Raw genomic sequence first — 11,406 nt, 5'->3', positions numbered from 1 at the left:
TACAGCGGTCTCTGCACGGCTCCTGGATCTCTGCACTGGTCCTAGCAAAAGTTCTTGGCAAGGGATTCAAGCAGCTCGCCTGGCTGTGAGTAGCTTGCAATGATTTGAGGCCTGCTGCAGAGAACTCAGCTTGTGGTTTTAGGCCTCTGATTTAGGTTCTAAAGTATAAGTTCTATGTTCTGGAGTATGTAGCTGGAGTCAGTCTGGAACTGGTATCTTCTGGATGTTGTGTGGTCCGGCAAAACGCTCCGCAGCAACTGGATTTGAATGTCTACCTGTCCCAGCAGTCTCTTTTTATGTGTTTTGAAAATGGGTGTGTGCCTGGGCCTAGCTAAGCCTGCCCCTCTCTACTTGTCATTGGCCCAATTCTCCCCTCTCCCATGATTGGGGGAAGGAAATGTGAGTCAGAGTGATGCTGTAGATTTTATGGGTCAGAGGATCCTCCCCTGGTCAGTTTGCCCACAAATCTATATTTGATTCAAATACATCCTTCCCAGATATACAATTTGTTGAAATTACATGTGCACATTATATATTCCTTATGGTCCATGCTTGTCCGCCTCTGATCTTCCTGGGGGCTTGCATTCAAAAATGACAACATTTTGCGCTTTTTAACTGGTTTTGCAATATCGGACATTTACCCAAATTTACACACATGTGCGCAAGGAGTATGGACATTAATTGATGAAGTGTCAGATTTTTAACTTGCAGACATTTGGAGTGAGACCCTATTTTCCGCTAGCAACCCCCCAGAATACACCACAGGGTCCTAACGCATCTCAAAATGTTCACAGAAAAATCACAAAAATAATGATATTACTTATATAATTCTGACAAGTCCGCACTTTGAGTTATCTATCTTTTTAAAATTATGCCCTGGCCCAGATGGGTGTGGTTTAGGTTCCAAAGCACATGGGGGAAGCTTCTGCCTGTCCCCGCCTCCAGCTCGGGTGGCTCCCAGAGGCACTTCTCCTCCCACTTCTCCCAAGAGGCAGCCACTTTTACGACGCTCCCAATATAACATTTGCCTGAGTCCAGGACAGGCCTTTGTTCACCTCCCTGTAGTCCCCAGCTGCTCCACCCCTAATCTAATCAGAGAGGTGACAACTCCTTTTGGCAAGGGGAAGAGTGGCTGAGCAGGTTCTAACTCCTCTGTGGGTAGATGTCAGGCAGAATTCAGTTTCATTAAGCCAGGTTTCAGCTAAAATGTAACTTTTTGTTCCCCAGTTTAAGTCAATACAATGTTTACATATGCAGCTAGAATGCTGATTCTAAGTTCAAAACTATGACATTTTAACAGTTACAAACTATGTGACACTCAAAAGTAGGTCACTCAGTTAATTTAAACATTTCGATTTTGGTGGTTTTAATCCAGTTTCAGTTAGGCTGCTGACATGCATAGCTCAGCCAGTTTTGTTATGAACATTGTTTTGGGCTCTTCATCTTCCCAGATTTTGTATGCACACATACTTCATTCTGCCAGATGTCCGCTGATGTTCAGTGAGATTTTTGGATGTGTTGCAATGTTTGAAAATAGGCATTTTGAGCTGGCATTCAGAGAAAGCAAAGGTAATTGTAAAGCGTTTTTGAGCTAACAGGCGCTGCTGTTTTGCCTTTGGCACCCATTCCACTCATGGCACCCTGGCCCATCATGATCGCGTTGGTGGGTGGCAAGTTAGGCAGCCATTTTGGTGTACGCACAAACTGCGTGGTTCTCCTGGATTCTGGCGCACATGTGGGCTTTTTGGCCATCTTGGATTTTCTAAGCCCACAGCACCAAATGTTGCAGCATGATAGCTCAAACGTGGGTCAGGACACCCAACAAGACACATGTGCTCTATAGGCCAGACCCTAGATAACTCTGACCGCTCTGTTCTGCACCACCTGAAGGTGACTAGTGGTCTTTTTGCTAGCCCCAGCTAAGAGGCTGCAGCAATAGTCCAATTTGGATCCTATGATGGCACGAGCAATGGACTCTGCATTAGGTTGAGAGATAAATGGTTGCATGTGAGATAGCAATTTGATATAGTAGGTGGCCGAAGACACAGTACTAGCCACATAGGAATTCATAGTGAGAGATTGGTCCAGCACTACCCACAGGATCTTGACTTTGGGAAGAGAGGGAATGAGAGCATCTCCCAGCTGAAAATGTTTGTACGCTGGGTCTAATTTAGACAAGATGCTGTTAGAACCCACAACCGTGAGTTCCGTCTTACCTCGGTTTAAAGCGAGATTGTTCAGCATCATCCAGTGTTCGATGATTGTGAATATGCGATTTAGTTCTCTTTCATCCTGATTGTGCTGACCAGTGAGGGGGATGACACATTGTGTGTCATCTGCATAATTAGAGAATAGAATACCCTCCTGGGCAAGGCGGGCGAAAAAAGAAGTCATGAAAATATCACATATGCAAGGAGACAAACTGGCTCCTTGAGATACACCGAAGTGTATCTTAATAGCAGGAGCTTTGGCATCATGAGCGCATACTCTACTAGATCTATTAGAAAGAAAGGAGAGTAGCCAATTGGTGGCGGACTGCGAGCAGTTGGCTACAGACATAAGCCTTTCTGCCAATATGACATGATCGACAAGGTCAAACGCTGCCGATTGGCCCAAGGAGATGAGAAAGGAGGCCTTCTGATTGTCCATTCTTTGGAGCAGCTGTGACTTGAGATAAAATAATGAGGTTTAAGTGCCGAAACCTTGTCTAAACCCTCACTGGAACGAATTGAGAATAGGATGTGAGCTAAGATGTTGAGCCAACTGAGTATAAGCCACCCGGTGCAGTATCTTTAATAGGAACGGGGTATTAGTAATTGGCCTGTAATTAGTGGGTACTCCTTGATCTAAACTGGGTTTTTTCAATAATGGAGTAACCCAGGCTTGTTTCAGGTCATCTGGAACCATACAACTCCGAAGTGAAGCATTAACGAATTTACGTATAGCCTGTACCAGAGTAGGGGGGCATGTTTCAATGATAGTAAAGGCACATGGATCACCTGTGCAATTAGTGCTTTGAGTTTGTCGATAATGGAGGCAAGCTCCACCTCTGATATGGGAACAAAGTCAAAGATGGGGTTATCTGGATCCCTAGTAAAGATATTAATAGCCGTATGGGTGCTCTGTATATCAAAAGCACTTTTTTTGGAGGCTATGGATTCTCGAATACCATTAAGTTTATTGGTCATGGCATTCTGAATGTTCAAACACCAGTCATCATTTTTTATGATCATCGATACTACAGGTTCTGGGATAGTCTCTTGTTCTTTCAGAATTTTGAATAATTCTTTAGAGTTCGAGGTAGCCTGTATAATTCTAGAGTCCAGATAAGATTTCTTGGCTTCAATAATAGCTCTTTTGTAGTTATGAGCAGATACTTTGTAGTTGGATAATGTTATAGGGGATTGATTAGTTTTCCAGATATGGAATAACTTGAGGGAGGCAGCTTTCAAAGATTGAAGTTCAGGAGAAAACCAAGGATTGGTAAGTTTCCTTTCAGATGATATTTTTTTAAGTTTCAAAGGTGCGAGGGAGTCTGCTACCAAGTTATCTTTTTGTCTTAGCCCACAACTGAAACAAAACCTTACAAAACACTGTTTGAACCACACCTAAGCCAGTCTCAAGTTGATCCTAGTAGGGTTTTTGACATATGGTGTCAGGAGTGGTAGCAACCAACCTAGACAGTAACAGGCAATCTCACAGCTACAACCCTGGCTCCACCTCCCGAGGTTCCAGCTTGAGGGGCGATAAATGATTCTGGTAACAGTATCATACCCATCCTTACTTATTGACCAAACAAGTCCCCACTTTGAGACCTGGTTGTCCAGACCCAATGATCTACCCAATTGTGGTATATACAGACAAAGACAAGTCCTGGATACATAATCCCTCCAGATCTGACAGTAAAAGTCTATTTTTTTTCTTCAGATTCAGTGTAATCCAAATTGGAAGACTACGACTGAGGTCATCCCTGTTCCCAAAGAAAAGGAAGAGTTAAAAGTATACCGCATCCCAACCCATCCACATCCCTCTACCTGCGGAGTCACACCAACCGATATACACACCAGGAGTTGAACCTGAAGTTTTCTGGACATTTGAACATCTTGCTGTGATCACAAGGTGGAAAAAATTATGTTGAGGCCAATTAATATCACTTCTCTTGACCGGAGACCAACAAGTTGCATTCCAAATCCTTAACTCAGATGAGAAAAGGTCAAATGAAACATTTATTAAATTGCCTTCATTATTTTTTTCCGATTATCAGTGCGTGCGTGCATGAACTGTTGCATCCTGCATCTGTCAGTTTATTGTTGAAGGTTTATGCTACCTTTGCTTGGTTTAACAGTGAAGACTTAAATTGCAGTACACAAGAAAAAGCCATCATGTTATTCTTGACATTACTATATTGTATGATTTTGCTATCTAACTGAAGGCACTGTGCAGGTTGGTATAATGAGGATGAAGTCCCCATTAACACTTGGGCTAGTCATGGGTAGGGTTAAAATTAATAGTGGCCTTCCATTGCAATGTACAAAAAAAGATTCAACTAGAAAGGGAATGTGTTACAGTACAAACATGATGTCTACAAAGAAGCTTCAATTGTATTCATGGATGCAAAAGAGAAAAGGCTGTCAGAACAGTCACAAAAAGCATATCTACAACCCTGATCCCATTGAACATTCTCGCAAAGCAACCGCGGTCCATGTGTGCACCTGGACATGCATAAGTTATCCTTGCAGTGAAGACAATCTGCTTGATCAGGACCCCTAGCGAATGAGGGTCGCATGCACATTTTACAACTGGATTGATGGAAGTTGCAATCCCATGATTCTGCCAATGGAGTAACTCACCTGATTGCAAAATATCCTGAATGTAGGGCAGTTCTTTCATTTATGGACAAATAAAGATGAATTGCAACCTGTGACTCCGAAAACATTTGCCTTTCACAGGAAGTCTTGAGTTCACCACCTGCATAGGTATGGTGAACAAATTACGCTGCCCTTTCTGCTCTTCTCCAAGTCTCCAGCTCGTGGTATAAGTCCATTGTGTAAGGTATTAATTGATACCCCGACAGTGCAGTGTATGTATTCAATCAACAATTGTGCATGAGTTTTTTAAAATATCAGTTTTCAAATCTAGCATGCACAACAGCCATTTGTTTTCGTCCAATCAAACATCTTCTTTGCCTTCATAGGATGGTTTAATAACCTCTTGAAATAGCACGTGTGCAGAGAATGTGTCTTATGATGCTGGCAAGACAGCTCTTATAACCCTAAATTCAGAGATGAATCAAATGATGGATAGCGGCATTCCACCCTCCAATGATGGCAAGGATTTCTTTTGGTGTACTCCGAACCTGGTCAGATTTTGGAAGAGGAGCTTCTTTTAGATCTATTGCCACAGCTTGCGGACCCTTCAACTGGGGTTGCCGCTGCATCCACATCTTCTTTTAACCCCGCTCCAGTTTCTAAATAAGTCCAAGACCATCAAGGCTGTTCTATGTTTCATCCGGATGAGGGTATGCATCTTTTATTAAAGAATTTTGTCCCCCGAGTCATGGTGCAGATTGAATATTTTAATGTTTAAAATATGAAGGGCTGCCAATGACAGAGATGTGCCAACAACACATGTTGAGGGACATTCTTCTAAAGTGCTGTCCAAAGAAGATCAAATATCTTGTGTCTTGGTTATGTTGGATATGACAACTATTATGAAAGTCAATGCAAGCGTTCTACTGGAGAGCTCTGAAAAGGTCGCTCTGGGGGGGGGGGGGACTGGCTCAAACAAAGTGGTGATTGCACTAGGGGTGAATTATGTGCTATCCATGCTTCCCTTACCGGTGCCAGCTGCAGTATCCAAGGAACGCAACAGAATACTATGGTAGTTAATATGAAATCGAAAGCCAGGATGCATTGCTGCCTGACAACTAAGGGAGACCAGTGGCGGACTGCTTGACCCTGAGATGTATCACATTTCCTTCTGCTCAAAAAATTTGAATTGGGCGATTGCAGACAATGGAGAAGCTTTGTGGGTTCTGGCTGAGGAGGTAGGTGCAGGTCCGTCCATCAGTGGCATAGGCCTTGGTTTCACTGGTGACCAAATGGTGTGAATGCTGATGCACCTCTGGAAGGGGGCTGGGGGGGGGACTATGATTTGTGCTGTGATGATGCCATAAAGGCAATAAGATGACTATGATTATAATGGAGACTGGTAATGTTATTGTGTATGGTACATGTGCCCGAGAGTTTGTTATTTTTCTTTTTATAATAGTGGACAATGAATAGGGAAATCCCCCCATTTGGCTGTAGGTAATACTTGCCCTGAGAGCTCCCTAAAACGGACATGCATGGAAAAACTGCATAAACAGCGCTTTGGACGACTCTTGGGAGCACTGGGCCAAGGACACTTGTGGTTCCATCTTGGATCATGCTGACGTAAACCAGCTTAGACAATGGGACCTTAGTCTAGACCAGATGTCCGTCAGGGGGCATCGGCACCACACCCCTCACCGTAGAAGGACTATGGCGGATATTATCAGACTTGAGCAGGGCCGGTGCTAGCAGTAGGCAAGGTTAGGCGCTTGCCTATAACATAGAATGTTGGAGCAGCAAATGCCACCCACGGCAATAAGCACTTAGACATTTTTTGTATGCACTTATCAGTCTTTCCCTATATAGCTTTGAGTCCTGAAGGTGCCGGCAGCACTCTCTGGCTCAGCATTGCAGCAGCAGACACCATGAGGGGTCAGGTCATTGGTGGTGGGCATGGGCGTGGCGCTGTACCGTGCGCAGGGCAGGGCCTCAGACCTGCGTATAAGCACAGGCACAGCACGTGCCCTCATGCACACATTTGTTCTTCTTGACTTCTTCTGACCATGGCCCGCCGCCGCAGCCCTCCCTGCACTGGCTGCAGCCTGCCTCCCTGGCCTTGCCTGTGACAGCGGAGCTCAGTGAAGAAAGAGAGAAAGAGAAGCCCAGTATAAGAATGGGACTGCTCTTGCATTTAAAATGCTTTGTTTTGTGTTGGTCCAGACTCAGGAGGAGGCGTGAGGAATGGGAGGAGGGTGGTTAGGATGGGGGGGGGCATTTATTCTGATGAGGTTCACTTTATCTACCGCACCAAGCGCCGGCCTCCTGTTGTGTGAAATATGCTTGGATTTAAAGTCAATTTGAAACTGAAATTGCATAGACCACAGCAGTGGTGACGGTGCGCGGTATAAGTACCTTTAACATTCACATAACTGCCCAGTGCCCATGGACTTCTGCAAAGAGCACCATTTGGATTTTGGATAGCGCCCAGAAGCGCCACAGTGCCTAATCCACGCTTTGATCGAGTCTGAAAATATATTACCTATTGATTGCCATTTCCCTGCCGTATGTAAAGACCGAGAAACCGTGCGTCAGGTGTGACCAAGAGCCGGCTCTGTAGATTGCCAAGTTTTTCTTTTAAATGGTTGCACCAGGGGTGGGCAATTGGCGTGTGTATGCACTCAGCTCTTGCTTTGTCGCCGAAGATCACAGGGAAGCGGTCATTAGGCCCAACTAACTCTGCATTCATTTGCTTTGTAATTAGTAGTGTGCTTTTATCTCACAACCTCACAGAGCTTCAACGGCAAGGACCATACCATTTTCTTTGAACTACCATTATAATAACATGTGAAACAAAATGAACAAAAAGAATAACATTTCTTTCTGACCTGACCCTCGACATAAATTCAGAAACATTTCAACTGGGCCGTAGGAATATTACAAAAAGTGCAGAAAGCCAGCACTAAGCAGTGCAAACCACCCACTATGCCAAGAGCACCCTCGGGTCGTGCATGTAACCAGGGGACCTATTTTGCCTTATAAAAACAAACCCTCAGCCTGCATTCCAGTGAGTATCACCGTGTCGGTAACTAAGATGGCATTTTATTTAACCCTCTGCATCCTCCTTCTGATTCCTCCCATCAGCATGGCTGAGCACTGCCGCTGTTTTCTGTAAGCAATCTACAGTAATGCCACGACCACGTGCCCCCCCCCCTGACAGGCACTTGATTTGTGACCAATATACACACAAGAAACACTTGTGTACGAGCGCGATACAATTAAAATATCATGTCATATCAATATATCAGTGGTTGCATGACATTCCTGTTAAAACAAGCTTTAGCAAAGCCAACAATGTTGGCTCCTTTATAGGCACAAAATAGCATTTGACGGAGACTTCCCAGTTAGCGCTGCCACCCTCTGGAAGAAACTTCCTCCTCATCTATGGGCTGAACCTTCAGGAACTCAAAACCCACCTTTTCAACTGATCAACACTGCACTACTTCTCCTCCTAGACACCCCAGCTAGCGCCTAGACGCCCTGTCTACGTGGCGGCTATAAATGTATAAATAAATAAATATGTCCATGTACTTCCACCGTTTGCCCGCTTTTGCCATTTCAGGGCCAAGTATCACCATTGTGGCAGTGCCTGGCAGATACCAATCCTAGGACTACACAAAATCCAACATTGTTTGTCTTAATAAATGAGGGGTGCACTTGATTTGCCAAGCACCCCTGACATTTTATCTGACTGAACCATTGCTATGGGGGTTCTCCGACAAATGGTTCACAAAAGCATCCAGTGTTTCCCAAAAGTCTGAAACTGCAGCACGGCTAGAACTTGGGCAGATAAAGCAACTTGCGTCAGAGACTGGGCAAAAAGCAGCCTACAAATGTATTTTACTGTGCAGATGCTGGCATTCATTCAGATCATCATTCTGCTTTTCGTTGGGCACAATTGGCATTATAGCCAAGAGGGCAGCATGTAATTATGTTATTGTTTTGACTGGTACCTGATATTCTTTGGGCACAAGCATCATGATAAAGGGGTTTGAACTGACATACATTTGTGTCACTGGTCTCATGTTATTCTTAGGGCACAAGCAGGGCAAAGTTGCTGCGCGTGCTAGAGGATCCAAGTGGGAAGAAAACGTGCACTGCTGTGGACTACATTGTTTCTGTTTCTTGGTAAGGCCGCTTGCGGCGCTTCCCCTGTGTTGTAGATGTTTGTGGCTGGGGGAAGCTCGTAACTCTGCATCCCATTCCCAGCCTGTTCCCTTTGTGAGAAGGAAGCTTGCCCATGCTCTTGTGTCTGGTCATGTGGGGCGTGGATGGTCCTGCTTTAATTCTATTTGATGTTATGAATTTTGACTTTACGAGATTATATGAGAGTTGTTATGTGTAAGAGAGTGTAAGTTACGATAATATTTATTTTAAAAAAAGGCACATACTGCACAGGCTCTTGCCCTGATGGTACCTTAATTGGGATAACTCATATGTGTGTCTTCTAACTTTCAAGACCACAGCCAACAGGTGGATATATGAGTTAGCCCAATAAAGCTTCATCTCTGCAAGATGCTGCATTGTTTTTTTGCTTATGCTAAAAAGTAACACGCTGCACGGTATTCCAGGAATCGTTATCAAAAGAAAGATTTAAACATTATGGAGAACAGCACATTTTTAGGCCATTCATACTGCATGTGAGTGGCACTGCATGCATGTGAAGTGGTAGGGAATGCAGCGGCCACGGTAGGCAGACTTGTCACAGGAGCACCGGGCACTGTTGCTAACGATGCCCGTGCTCCTGTGTCCCCACTAACATAGAGTCCCATAGGACTCTTTGGGAAGAGGGATCAACAAATGTACCGGCGTCTGACTTCCCGGCTGCCAGACATGTGAAAGCCCAGTGGCACCAGGAAGTCAGGCGCCAGTAAATTATGACGGGTCTGGTGGCAACCCACAGGTAGGGTTACCGCCAGACCCGTAATGAGGCCCATTGTCTTGCTTTGTCCATTTCCACTGTGACTCGTGAGTCATTTTGTCTGATTTTACATCCATAGATGGTGCCCGCGACTCGGACGTGTTGCACAATGCTGCAGACTGTCAGACTCCGAGAGCCTCCATCTGAACACCCCACAAGTGCTCACTTGTAAATCTGCATAGGGACCTTCCAGAGGAGGAGATCAGGGCTTGTGAAAGTTCAAGCGAAGCTACACAGAGAACCAAGGGTTCCGGTTGGTACCAGGGAATGGACAATGTGGGAGGGGATGAGTATAGGGAATACACTGAAATGGGATGGAGGTTTTGGGCTGAGTATGTAGTATTGGTAGTAATTTCAGCCTGTGATTCTTGTAATCTTGTCTCTTTTTTATCCGGAGATTAACTGCCCATTATATGTTTAGGAAGTTTAGGAGTTCATCTTGTAGGTATTTGTATTCATGGCACTATCTGACATGACAAAGTAGTCAGACACAATTCCTGATTAAAGGAACATTTAATATGGACAAACTGGACATCCTTAGAAGGGAACTGGAAAAGGAAGGGACGAAGATACCAGCAGTACAGTGGAGAGCGTTTGACACGTGGCTGGAAGACTCCACAGCTAGAAGCTGCAACGGAAAAGTTAGAAGACTGAAGGACACTAACGACCTTCTAAGGGGACAAATACCATTTCTAAGGCATAGGAGAGATAGAGATGGGACTCAGCTATGCCCCAGAAGCTGGAGAAGGAATAGCCGATACAGCCAGGGAAGGCAGAGAAGGATCAGGAAGAACAGGATCGTGAGACACCAGACAATATGCTACATTTTTTCACTAGTATGCAACAACGTGTAGGTGCGGCGGGGCCGGGGAAGCACAAGGGGCACTAGTGGTGCAGTTGCCTCACCAGGTCCTGATGACTCCCAGGGTGCTGGGCAAGCAGATTGGGGTCAGCAGGAAGAAAGATGCCAAGGAGGCTGCCACCACCGTACAACCCCTCGACAACGAGGGGAGGTGCAATACATGGAATGGACTGACACGTCTTTCAGGCTCCTCTCAGACAAGTACCATCTGGTCACGAGGACAGAGACCAACAAAAAGCAGCAGTTACTGTCCATGTGCTCTGGGACACCATGGATCATTAGGACATTGGCTAAATAATTCCCCAATATAAGGGAAGAGCCACAATGATTTGTGGGGGAACTGCAAACAGTAATGTAGTGTTATAAACCGTTGTGGGATGACATGAATCACCTCATTAGAATAGTGATGCCACTGGAGGTAAGACAGCGACTAGTGGAAAGGGTAACTTGGCCACTCACTGACCCAAGCACTCCCTGGTACAGGCAAGGGAAAGAATAGTGATGACGGTTGCAGGGGTATGCCCTAGAGAATCTGATTGGGCAAAGATATCAAACTGTAAACAAAATAAGTTTACAGTTGGTTGGAGTTGTCTGGGTCGGGACTCCCTATCCACCGCGCACCTTCTATTGGACAATTCAAAATCAGCCTGCAAAAAAATAAAGCCCATCTGCAGCTGATTATTTAGATAGACAGAAGGTGTTTTTCACTCAGCACTCAGGTATTATGAAATCGGAAGATACATCGAAGGAAGCTA

Source organism: Ambystoma mexicanum, chromosome 6p (genome assembly GCF_040938575.1).
Source record: "Ambystoma mexicanum isolate Mex_15411 chromosome 6p, UKY_AmexF1_1, whole genome shotgun sequence".
NCBI classification, from domain to species: Eukaryota; Metazoa; Chordata; class Amphibia; order Caudata; family Ambystomatidae; genus Ambystoma; species Ambystoma mexicanum.
Note: the sequence above shows the minus strand (reverse complement) of the source record.